Here is an 11,708-nt window from a genome sequence, read left to right on the forward strand (position 1 = left end):
CTAGGTATCATTCGAAAGGTCTTGGTGAGGCCTTTAAAATGACACCATACTTGTATCGTTCAGACCTTTGGGGGCGGAGCTATGGGACCAAATGCAATCATGTATCCAAAAATTATCTCGGTCTAGGAAAGTCGAAACGACTCGTGATTGGTGTCATTGGAAAGGTCTCGGCGAGTGCTTTCCAATGACACCTTGTTTGTGTCGCTGCGACCTTCCTAGGCCGAGATACATTTTTGATACATGAATATATTTTGTCCCATAGCTCCGCCCAGGAAGCAGTCAGCGACATGAACTAGGTATCATTCGAAAGGGCTTTCTCAGACCTTTCCAACGAGACTACTCTGATGTCTCTGTGATGTTGGAGTCATGAGATATTGGCACTCGAAATTTAACAGGAAGTGACCTTATAGCTCCGCCCAGGAAGCTTATCTTTCCCAAAACTCACCCAGACCTTTCCGATAACTCACCCCAGATTTTGGGGGCGTGACTTTGGGGGTGTGTCTTGTGTTTTTTGGGGGTGTGTCTTGTGTTTTTTGGGGGTGGGACTTGTGTTTTTTGGGGGTGGGACTTGTGTTTTTTGGGGGTGGGACTTGTGTTTTTTGTGGGTGGGACTTGTGTTTTTTGGGGGTGGGACTTGTTTTTTTTGTGGGTGGGACTTGTGTTTTTTTGGGGTGGGACTTGTGTTTTTTTGGGTTAGGTTATAGACCAAAATGCGAAGTTGTCACCCCCCAGTTTTGTCACCCCCCCCCCAATATCTCGAGTTCTATAGGTCCTATAGAGCTGAAACTCCGCCCATATACTAATTAGGGGGCGGGGAGTCGATTGCAAGTGGTTTGGGAGCTCTAGCGCCACCAGGGGCCGAGATATGGTATTGTCACCCCCTGTCACCCCCCTTATTATAGGTCCTATAGAGCTGAGGGTTAGGTTAGGGTTAGGGGTTAGGGTTAGGGTTAGGGTTAGGGTTAGGGTTAGGGTTAGGGTTAGAGTTAGGGTTAGGGTTAGGTTATAGGGATAAAAACGAAAAGTGCACCCCCCTGAAGTGCACCCCCTGAATTGGATTTCCCTATATCTCGAGTTCTATAGGTCCTAGAGAGCTGAAACTCCGCCCATATACTAATTGGGGGGCGGGGCGTCGATTGCACCTGGTTTGGGACCTCTAGCGCCACCAGGCGCCGAGATATGGAAGTGCACCCCCCTGATTTTTGTACCTAGAGAGCTGAAACTCCGCCCATATACTAATTAGAGGGCGGGGAGTCGAATGCACTTGGTTTGGGAGCTCTAGCGCCACCGGGCGCCGAGATATGGTACTGCACCTAGTGTTTTTTTGTGGGTGGGATTTGTGTTTTTTTGGGCTGGGACTTGTGTTTTTTTTTTTTTTTTTTTTTTGGGGGTGGGACTTGTGTTTTTTTTTTTTTTTGGGGTGGGATTTGTGTTTTTTTGGGGTGGGACTTGTGTTTTTTTTGGGTGGGACTTGTGTTTTTTTGGGGAGGGACTTGTGTTTTTTTTTTTTTTTTTTTTTGGGGTGGGACTTGTGTTTTTTTGGGGTGGGACTTGTGTTTTTTTTGGGTGGGACTTGTGTTTTTTTGGGGAGGGACTTGTGTTTTTTTTTTTTTTTTTTTTTTGGGGGGTGGGACTTGTGTTTTTTGGGGGTGTGACGTGTTTTTGGGGGGGTGGGACTTGTGTTTTTTTGGAGGTGGGACTTGTGTTTTTTGGAGGTGGGACTTGTGTTTTTTGGTGGGAATTGTGTTTTTTTTGTGAACCTATAGCTCCGCCCAGGAAGTGGTCAGCGCCAAAAGCTAGGTATCATTCGAAAGGTCTTGGTGAGGCCTTTAAAATGACACCATACTTGTATCGTTCAGACCTTTGGGGGTTAGGGTTAGGGTTAGGTTAGGGTTAGGGTTAGGGTTAGGGTTAGGGTTAGGGTTAGGGTTAGAGTTAGAGTTAGGGTTAGGGTTAGGGTTAGGGTTAGGGTTAGGGTTAGGTTATAGGGATAAAAACGAAAAGTGCACCCCCCTGAAGTGCACCCCCTGAATTGGATTTCCCTATATCTCGAGTTCTATAGGTCCTAGAGAGCTGAAACTCCGCCCATATACTAATTGGGGGGCGGGGCGTCGATTGCACTTGGTTTGGGAGCTCTAGCGCCACCGGGCGCCGAGATATGGTAGTGCACCCCCCTGATTTTTGTACCTAGAGAGCTGAAACTCCGCCCATATACTAATTAGAGGGCGGGGAGTCGAATGCACTTGGTTTGGGAGCTCTAGCGCCACCGGGCGCCGAGATATGGTACTGCACCTAGTGTTTTTTTGTGGGTGGGATTTGTGTTTTTTTGGGCTGGGACTTGTGTTTTTTTTTTTTTTTTTTTTTGGGGGTGGGACTTGTGTTTTTTTTTTTTTTTTGGGGTGGGATTTGTGTTTTTTTGGGGTGGGACTTGTGTTTTTTTTGGGTGGGACTTGTGTTTTTTTGGGGAGGGACTTGTGTTTTTTTTTTTTTTTTTTTTTGGGGTGGGACTTGTGTTTTTTTGGGGTGGGACTTGTGTTTTTTTTGGGTGGGACTTGTGTTTTTTTGGGGAGGGACTTGTGTTTTTTTTTTTTTTTTTTTTTTGGGGGGTGGGACTTGTGTTTTTTGGGGGTGTGACGTGTTTTTGGGGGGGTGGGACTTGTGTTTTTTTGGAGGTGGGACTTGTGTTTTTTGGAGGTGGGACTTGTGTTTTTTGGTGGGAATTGTGTTTTTTTTGTGAACCTATAGCTCCGCCCAGGAAGTGGTCAGCGCCAAAAGCTAGGTATCATTCGAAAGGTCTTGGTGAGGCCTTTAAAATGACACCATACTTGTATCGTTCAGACCTTTGGGGGCGGAGCTATGGGACCAAATGCAATCATGTATCCAAAAATTATCTCGGTCTAGGAAAGTCGAAACGACTCGTGATTGGTGTCATTGGAAAGGTCTCGGCGAGTGCTTTCCAATGACACCTTGTTTGTGTCGCTGCGACCTTCCTAGGCCGAGATACATTTTTGATACATGAATATATTTTGTCCCATAGCTCCGCCCAGGAAGCAGTCAGCGACATGAACTAGGTATCATTCGAAAGGGCTTTCTCAGACCTTTCCAACGAGACTACTCTGATGTCTCTGTGATGTTGGAGTCATGAGATATTGGCACTCGAAATTTAACAGGAAGTGACCTTATAGCTCCGCCCAGGAAGCTTATCTTTCCCAAAACTCACCCAGACCTTTCCGATAACTCACCCCAGATTTTGGGGGCGTGACTTTGGGGGTGTGTCTTGTGTTTTTTGGGGGTGTGTCTTGTGTTTTTTGGGGGTGGGACTTGTGTTTTTTGGGGGTGGGACTTGTGTTTTTTGGGGGTGGGACTTGTGTTTTTTGTGGGTGGGACTTGTGTTTTTTGGGGGTGGGACTTGTTTTTTTTGTGGGTGGGACTTGTGTTTTTTTGGGGTGGGACTTGTGTTTTTTTGGGTTAGGTTATAGACCAAAATGCGAAGTTGTCACCCCCCAGTTTTGTCACCCCCCCCCCAATATCTCGAGTTCTATAGGTCCTATAGAGCTGAAACTCCGCCCATATACTAATTAGGGGGCGGGGAGTCGATTGCAAGTGGTTTGGGAGCTCTAGCGCCACCAGGGGCCGAGATATGGTATTGTCACCCCCTGTCACCCCCCTTATTATAGGTCCTATAGAGCTGAGGGTTAGGTTAGGGTTAGGGGTTAGGGTTAGGGTTAGGGTTAGGGTTAGGGTTAGGGTTAGGGTTAGAGTTAGGGTTAGGGTTAGGTTATAGGGATAAAAACGAAAAGTGCACCCCCCTGAAGTGCACCCCCTGAATTGGATTTCCCTATATCTCGAGTTCTATAGGTCCTAGAGAGCTGAAACTCCGCCCATATACTAATTGGGGGGCGGGGCGTCGATTGCACCTGGTTTGGGACCTCTAGCGCCACCAGGCGCCGAGATATGGAAGTGCACCCCCCTGATTTTTGTACCTAGAGAGCTGAAACTCCGCCCATATACTAATTAGAGGGCGGGGAGTCGAATGCACTTGGTTTGGGAGCTCTAGCGCCACCGGGCGCCGAGATATGGTACTGCACCTAGTGTTTTTTTGTGGGTGGGATTTGTGTTTTTTTGGGCTGGGACTTGTGTTTTTTTTTTTTTTTTTTTTTGGGGGTGGGACTTGTGTTTTTTTTTTTTTTTGGGGTGGGATTTGTGTTTTTTTGGGGTGGGACTTGTGTTTTTTTTGGGTGGGACTTGTGTTTTTTTGGGGAGGGACTTGTGTTTTTTTTTTTTTTTTTTTTTGGGGTGGGACTTGTGTTTTTTTGGGGTGGGACTTGTGTTTTTTTTGGGTGGGACTTGTGTTTTTTTGGGGAGGGACTTGTGTTTTTTTTTTTTTTTTTTTTTTGGGGGGTGGGACTTGTGTTTTTTGGGGGTGTGACGTGTTTTTGGGGGGGTGGGACTTGTGTTTTTTTGGAGGTGGGACTTGTGTTTTTTGGAGGTGGGACTTGTGTTTTTTGGTGGGAATTGTGTTTTTTTTGTGAACCTATAGCTCCGCCCAGGAAGTGGTCAGCGCCAAAAGCTAGGTATCATTCGAAAGGTCTTGGTGAGGCCTTTAAAATGACACCATACTTGTATCGTTCAGACCTTTGGGGGCGGAGCTATGGGACCAAATGCAATCATGTATCCAAAAATTATCTCGGTCTAGGAAAGTCGAAACGACTCGTGATTGGTGTCATTGGAAAGGTCTCGGCGAGTGCTTTCCAATGACACCTTGTTTGTGTCGCTGCGACCTTCCTAGGCCGAGATACATTTTTGATACATGAATATATTTTGTCCCATAGCTCCGCCCAGGAAGCAGTCAGCGACATGAACTAGGTATCATTCGAAAGGGCTTTCTCAGACCTTTCCAACGAGACTACTCTGATGTCTCTGTGATGTTGGAGTCATGAGATATTGGCACTCGAAATTTAACAGGAAGTGACCTTATAGCTCCGCCCAGGAAGCTTATCTTTCCCAAAACTCACCCAGACCTTTCCGATAACTCACCCCAGATTTTGGGGGCGTGACTTTGGGGGTGTGTCTTGTGTTTTTTGGGGGTGTGTCTTGTGTTTTTTGGGGGTGGGACTTGTGTTTTTTGGGGGTGGGACTTGTGTTTTTTGGGGGTGGGACTTGTGTTTTTTGTGGGTGGGACTTGTGTTTTTTGGGGGTGGGACTTGTTTTTTTTGTGGGTGGGACTTGTGTTTTTTTGGGGTGGGACTTGTGTTTTTTTGGGTTAGGTTATAGACCAAAATGCGAAGTTGTCACCCCCCAGTTTTGTCACCCCCCCCCCAATATCTCGAGTTCTATAGGTCCTATAGAGCTGAAACTCCGCCCATATACTAATTAGGGGGCGGGGAGTCGATTGCAAGTGGTTTGGGAGCTCTAGCGCCACCAGGGGCCGAGATATGGTATTGTCACCCCCTGTCACCCCCCTTATTATAGGTCCTATAGAGCTGAGGGTTAGGTTAGGGTTAGGGGTTAGGGTTAGGGTTAGGGTTAGGGTTAGGGTTAGGGTTAGGGTTAGAGTTAGGGTTAGGGTTAGGTTATAGGGATAAAAACGAAAAGTGCACCCCCCTGAAGTGCACCCCCTGAATTGGATTTCCCTATATCTCGAGTTCTAGGGTTAGGGTTAGGGTTAGGGTTAGGGTTAGGGTTAGGTTATAGGGATAAAAACGAAAAGTGCACCCCCCTGAAGTGCACCCCCTGAATTGGATTTCCCTATATCTCGAGTTCTATAGGTCCTAGAGAGCTGAAACTCCGCCCATATACTAATTGGGGGGCGGGGCGTCGATTGCACCTGGTTTGGGACCTCTAGCGCCACCAGGCGCCGAGATATGGAAGTGCACCCCCCTGATTTTTGTACCTAGAGAGCTGAAACTCCGCCCATATACTAATTAGAGGGCGGGGAGTCGAATGCACTTGGTTTGGGAGCTCTAGCGCCACCGGGCGCCGAGATATGGTACTGCACCTAGTGTTTTTTTGTGGGTGGGATTTGTGTTTTTTTGGGCTGGGACTTGTGTTTTTTTTTTTTTTTTTTTTTGGGGGTGGGACTTGTGTTTTTTTTTTTTTTTGGGGTGGGATTTGTGTTTTTTTGGGGTGGGACTTGTGTTTTTTTTGGGTGGGACTTGTGTTTTTTTGGGGAGGGACTTGTGTTTTTTTTTTTTTTTTTTTTTGGGGTGGGACTTGTGTTTTTTTGGGGTGGGACTTGTGTTTTTTTTGGGTGGGACTTGTGTTTTTTTGGGGAGGGACTTGTGTTTTTTTTTTTTTTTTTTTTTTGGGGGGTGGGACTTGTGTTTTTTGGGGGTGTGACGTGTTTTTGGGGGGGTGGGACTTGTGTTTTTTTGGAGGTGGGACTTGTGTTTTTTGGAGGTGGGACTTGTGTTTTTTGGTGGGAATTGTGTTTTTTTTGTGAACCTATAGCTCCGCCCAGGAAGTGGTCAGCGCCAAAAGCTAGGTATCATTCGAAAGGTCTTGGTGAGGCCTTTAAAATGACACCATACTTGTATCGTTCAGACCTTTGGGGGCGGAGCTATGGGACCAAATGCAATCATGTATCCAAAAATTATCTCGGTCTAGGAAAGTCGAAACGACTCGTGATTGGTGTCATTGGAAAGGTCTCGGCGAGTGCTTTCCAATGACACCTTGTTTGTGTCGCTGCGACCTTCCTAGGCCGAGATACATTTTTGATACATGAATATATTTTGTCCCATAGCTCCGCCCAGGAAGCAGTCAGCGACATGAACTAGGTATCATTCGAAAGGGCTTTCTCAGACCTTTCCAACGAGACTACTCTGATGTCTCTGTGATGTTGGAGTCATGAGATATTGGCACTCGAAATTTAACAGGAAGTGACCTTATAGCTCCGCCCAGGAAGCTTATCTTTCCCAAAACTCACCCAGACCTTTCCGATAACTCACCCCAGATTTTGGGGGCGTGACTTTGGGGGTGTGTCTTGTGTTTTTTGGGGGTGTGTCTTGTGTTTTTTGGGGGTGGGACTTGTGTTTTTTGGGGGTGGGACTTGTGTTTTTTGGGGGTGGGACTTGTGTTTTTTGTGGGTGGGACTTGTGTTTTTTGGGGGTGGGACTTGTTTTTTTTGTGGGTGGGACTTGTGTTTTTTTGGGGTGGGACTTGTGTTTTTTTGGGTTAGGTTATAGACCAAAATGCGAAGTTGTCACCCCCCAGTTTTGTCACCCCCCCCCCAATATCTCGAGTTCTATAGGTCCTATAGAGCTGAAACTCCGCCCATATACTAATTAGGGGGCGGGGAGTCGATTGCAAGTGGTTTGGGAGCTCTAGCGCCACCGGGGGCCGAGATATGGTATTGTCACCCCCTGTCACCCCCCTTATTATAGGTCCTATAGAGCTGAGGGTTAGGTTAGGGTTAGGGGTTAGGGTTAGGGTTAGGGTTAGGGTTAGGGTTAGGGTTAGGGTTAGAGTTAGGGTTAGGGTTAGGTTATAGGGATAAAAACGAAAAGTGCACCCCCCTGAAGTGCACCCCCTGAATTGGATTTCCCTATATCTCGAGTTCTAGGGTTAGGTTAGGGTTAGGGTTAGGGTTAGGGTTAGGTTAGGGTTAGGGTTAGGGTTAGGGTTAGGGTTAGGGTTAGGGTTAGGGTTAGGGTTAGGGTTAGGGTTAGGGTTAGGGTTAGGTTAGGGTTAGGGTTAGGGTTAGGGTTAGGGTTAGGGTTAGGGTTAGGGTTAGGGTTAGGGTTAGGGTTAGGTTATAGGGATAAAAACGAAAAGTGCACCCCCCTGAAGTGCACCCCCTGAATTGGATTTCCCTATATCTCGAGTTCTATAGGTCCTAGAGAGCTGAAACTCCGCCCATATACTAATTGGGGGGCGGGGCGTCGATTGCACCTGGTTTGGGACCTCTAGCGCCACCAGGCGCCGAGATATGGAAGTGCACCCCCCTGATTTTTGTACCTAGAGAGCTGAAACTCCGCCCATATACTAATTAGAGGGCGGGGAGTCGAATGCACTTGGTTTGGGAGCTCTAGCGCCACCGGGCGCCGAGATATGGTACTGCACCTAGTGTTTTTTTGTGGGTGGGATTTGTGTTTTTTTGGGCTGGGACTTGTGTTTTTTTTTTTTTTTTTTTTTGGGGGTGGGACTTGTGTTTTTTTTTTTTTTTGGGGTGGGATTTGTGTTTTTTTGGGGTGGGACTTGTGTTTTTTTTGGGTGGGACTTGTGTTTTTTTGGGGAGGGACTTGTGTTTTTTTTTTTTTTTTTTTTTGGGGTGGGACTTGTGTTTTTTTGGGGTGGGACTTGTGTTTTTTTTGGGTGGGACTTGTGTTTTTTTGGGGAGGGACTTGTGTTTTTTTTTTTTTTTTTTTTTTGGGGGGTGGGACTTGTGTTTTTTGGGGGTGTGACGTGTTTTTGGGGGGGTGGGACTTGTGTTTTTTTGGAGGTGGGACTTGTGTTTTTTGGAGGTGGGACTTGTGTTTTTTGGTGGGAATTGTGTTTTTTTTGTGAACCTATAGCTCCGCCCAGGAAGTGGTCAGCGCCAAAAGCTAGGTATCATTCGAAAGGTCTTGGTGAGGCCTTTAAAATGACACCATACTTGTATCGTTCAGACCTTTGGGGGTTAGGGTTAGGGTTAGGTTAGGGTTAGGGTTAGGGTTAGGGTTAGGGTTAGGGTTAGGGTTAGAGTTAGAGTTAGGGTTAGGGTTAGGGTTAGGGTTAGGGTTAGGGTTAGGTTATAGGGATAAAAACGAAAAGTGCACCCCCCTGAAGTGCACCCCCTGAATTGGATTTCCCTATATCTCGAGTTCTATAGGTCCTAGAGAGCTGAAACTCCGCCCATATACTAATTGGGGGGCGGGGCGTCGATTGCACTTGGTTTGGGAGCTCTAGCGCCACCGGGCGCCGAGATATGGTAGTGCACCCCCCTGATTTTTGTACCTAGAGAGCTGAAACTCCGCCCATATACTAATTAGAGGGCGGGGAGTCGAATGCACTTGGTTTGGGAGCTCTAGCGCCACCGGGCGCCGAGATATGGTACTGCACCTAGTGTTTTTTTGTGGGTGGGATTTGTGTTTTTTTGGGCTGGGACTTGTGTTTTTTTTTTTTTTTTTTTTTGGGGGTGGGACTTGTGTTTTTTTTTTTTTTTGGGGTGGGATTTGTGTTTTTTTGGGGTGGGACTTGTGTTTTTTTTGGGTGGGACTTGTGTTTTTTTGGGGAGGGACTTGTGTTTTTTTTTTTTTTTTTTTTTGGGGTGGGACTTGTGTTTTTTTGGGGTGGGACTTGTGTTTTTTTTGGGTGGGACTTGTGTTTTTTTGGGGAGGGACTTGTGTTTTTTTTTTTTTTTTTTTTTTTGGGGGGTGGGACTTGTGTTTTTTGGGGGTGTGACGTGTTTTTGGGGGGGTGGGACTTGTGTTTTTTTGGAGGTGGGACTTGTGTTTTTTGGAGGTGGGACTTGTGTTTTTTGGTGGGAATTGTGTTTTTTTTGTGAACCTATAGCTCCGCCCAGGAAGTGGTCAGCGCCAAAAGCTAGGTATCATTCGAAAGGTCTTGGTGAGGCCTTTAAAATGACACCATACTTGTATCGTTCAGACCTTTGGGGGCGGAGCTATGGGACCAAATGCAATCATGTATCCAAAAATTATCTCGGTCTAGGAAAGTCGAAACGACTCGTGATTGGTGTCATTGGAAAGGTCTCGGCGAGTGCTTTCCAATGACACCTTGTTTGTGTCGCTGCGACCTTCCTAGGCCGAGATACATTTTTGATACATGAATATATTTTGTCCCATAGCTCCGCCCAGGAAGCAGTCAGCGACATGAACTAGGTATCATTCGAAAGGGCTTTCTCAGACCTTTCCAACGAGACTACTCTGATGTCTCTGTGATGTTGGAGTCATGAGATATTGGCACTCGAAATTTAACAGGAAGTGACCTTATAGCTCCGCCCAGGAAGCTTATCTTTCCCAAAACTCACCCAGACCTTTCCGATAACTCACCCCAGATTTTGGGGGCGTGACTTTGGGGGTGTGTCTTGTGTTTTTTGGGGGTGTGTCTTGTGTTTTTTGGGGGTGGGACTTGTGTTTTTTGGGGGTGGGACTTGTGTTTTTTGGGGGTGGGACTTGTGTTTTTTGTGGGTGGGACTTGTGTTTTTTGGGGGTGGGACTTGTTTTTTTTGTGGGTGGGACTTGTGTTTTTTTGGGGTGGGACTTGTGTTTTTTTGGGTTAGGTTATAGACCAAAATGCGAAGTTGTCACCCCCCAGTTTTGTCACCCCCCCCCCAATATCTCGAGTTCTATAGGTCCTATAGAGCTGAAACTCCGCCCATATACTAATTAGGGGGCGGGGAGTCGATTGCAAGTGGTTTGGGAGCTCTAGCGCCACCAGGGGCCGAGATATGGTATTGTCACCCCCTGTCACCCCCCTTATTATAGGTCCTATAGAGCTGAGGGTTAGGTTAGGGTTAGGGGTTAGGGTTAGGGTTAGGGTTAGGGTTAGGGTTAGGGTTAGGGTTAGAGTTAGGGTTAGGGTTAGGTTATAGGGATAAAAACGAAAAGTGCACCCCCCTGAAGTGCACCCCCTGAATTGGATTTCCCTATATCTCGAGTTCTATAGGTCCTAGAGAGCTGAAACTCCGCCCATATACTAATTGGGGGGCGGGGCGTCGATTGCACCTGGTTTGGGACCTCTAGCGCCACCAGGCGCCGAGATATGGAAGTGCACCCCCCTGATTTTTGTACCTAGAGAGCTGAAACTCCGCCCATATACTAATTAGAGGGCGGGGAGTCGAATGCACTTGGTTTGGGAGCTCTAGCGCCACCGGGCGCCGAGATATGGTACTGCACCTAGTGTTTTTTTGTGGGTGGGATTTGTGTTTTTTTGGGCTGGGACTTGTGTTTTTTTTTTTTTTTTTTTTTGGGGGTGGGACTTGTGTTTTTTTTTTTTTTTGGGGTGGGATTTGTGTTTTTTTGGGGTGGGACTTGTGTTTTTTTTGGGTGGGACTTGTGTTTTTTTGGGGAGGGACTTGTGTTTTTTTTTTTTTTTTTTTTTGGGGTGGGACTTGTGTTTTTTTGGGGTGGGACTTGTGTTTTTTTTGGGTGGGACTTGTGTTTTTTTGGGGAGGGACTTGTGTTTTTTTTTTTTTTTTTTTTTTGGGGGGTGGGACTTGTGTTTTTTGGGGGTGTGACGTGTTTTTGGGGGGGTGGGACTTGTGTTTTTTTGGAGGTGGGACTTGTGTTTTTTGGAGGTGGGACTTGTGTTTTTTGGTGGGAATTGTGTTTTTTTTGTGAACCTATAGCTCCGCCCAGGAAGTGGTCAGCGCCAAAAGCTAGGTATCATTCGAAAGGTCTTGGTGAGGCCTTTAAAATGACACCATACTTGTATCGTTCAGACCTTTGGGGGCGGAGCTATGGGACCAAATGCAATCATGTATCCAAAAATTATCTCGGTCTAGGAAAGTCGAAACGACTCGTGATTGGTGTCATTGGAAAGGTCTCGGCGAGTGCTTTCCAATGACACCTTGTTTGTGTCGCTGCGACCTTCCTAGGCCGAGATACATTTTTGATACATGAATATATTTTGTCCCATAGCTCCGCCCAGGAAGCAGTCAGCGACATGAACTAGGTATCATTCGAAAGGGCTTTCTCAGACCTTTCCAACGAGACTACTCTGATGTCTCTGTGATGTTGGAGTCATGAGATATTGGCACTCGAAATTTA

This window comes from Rhinichthys klamathensis, unplaced genomic scaffold, assembly GCF_029890125.1.
Source record: "Rhinichthys klamathensis goyatoka isolate OS25496 unplaced genomic scaffold, OSU_Roscu_1.1 h1tg000288l_1, whole genome shotgun sequence".
NCBI classification, from domain to species: domain Eukaryota; kingdom Metazoa; phylum Chordata; class Actinopteri; order Cypriniformes; family Leuciscidae; genus Rhinichthys; species Rhinichthys klamathensis.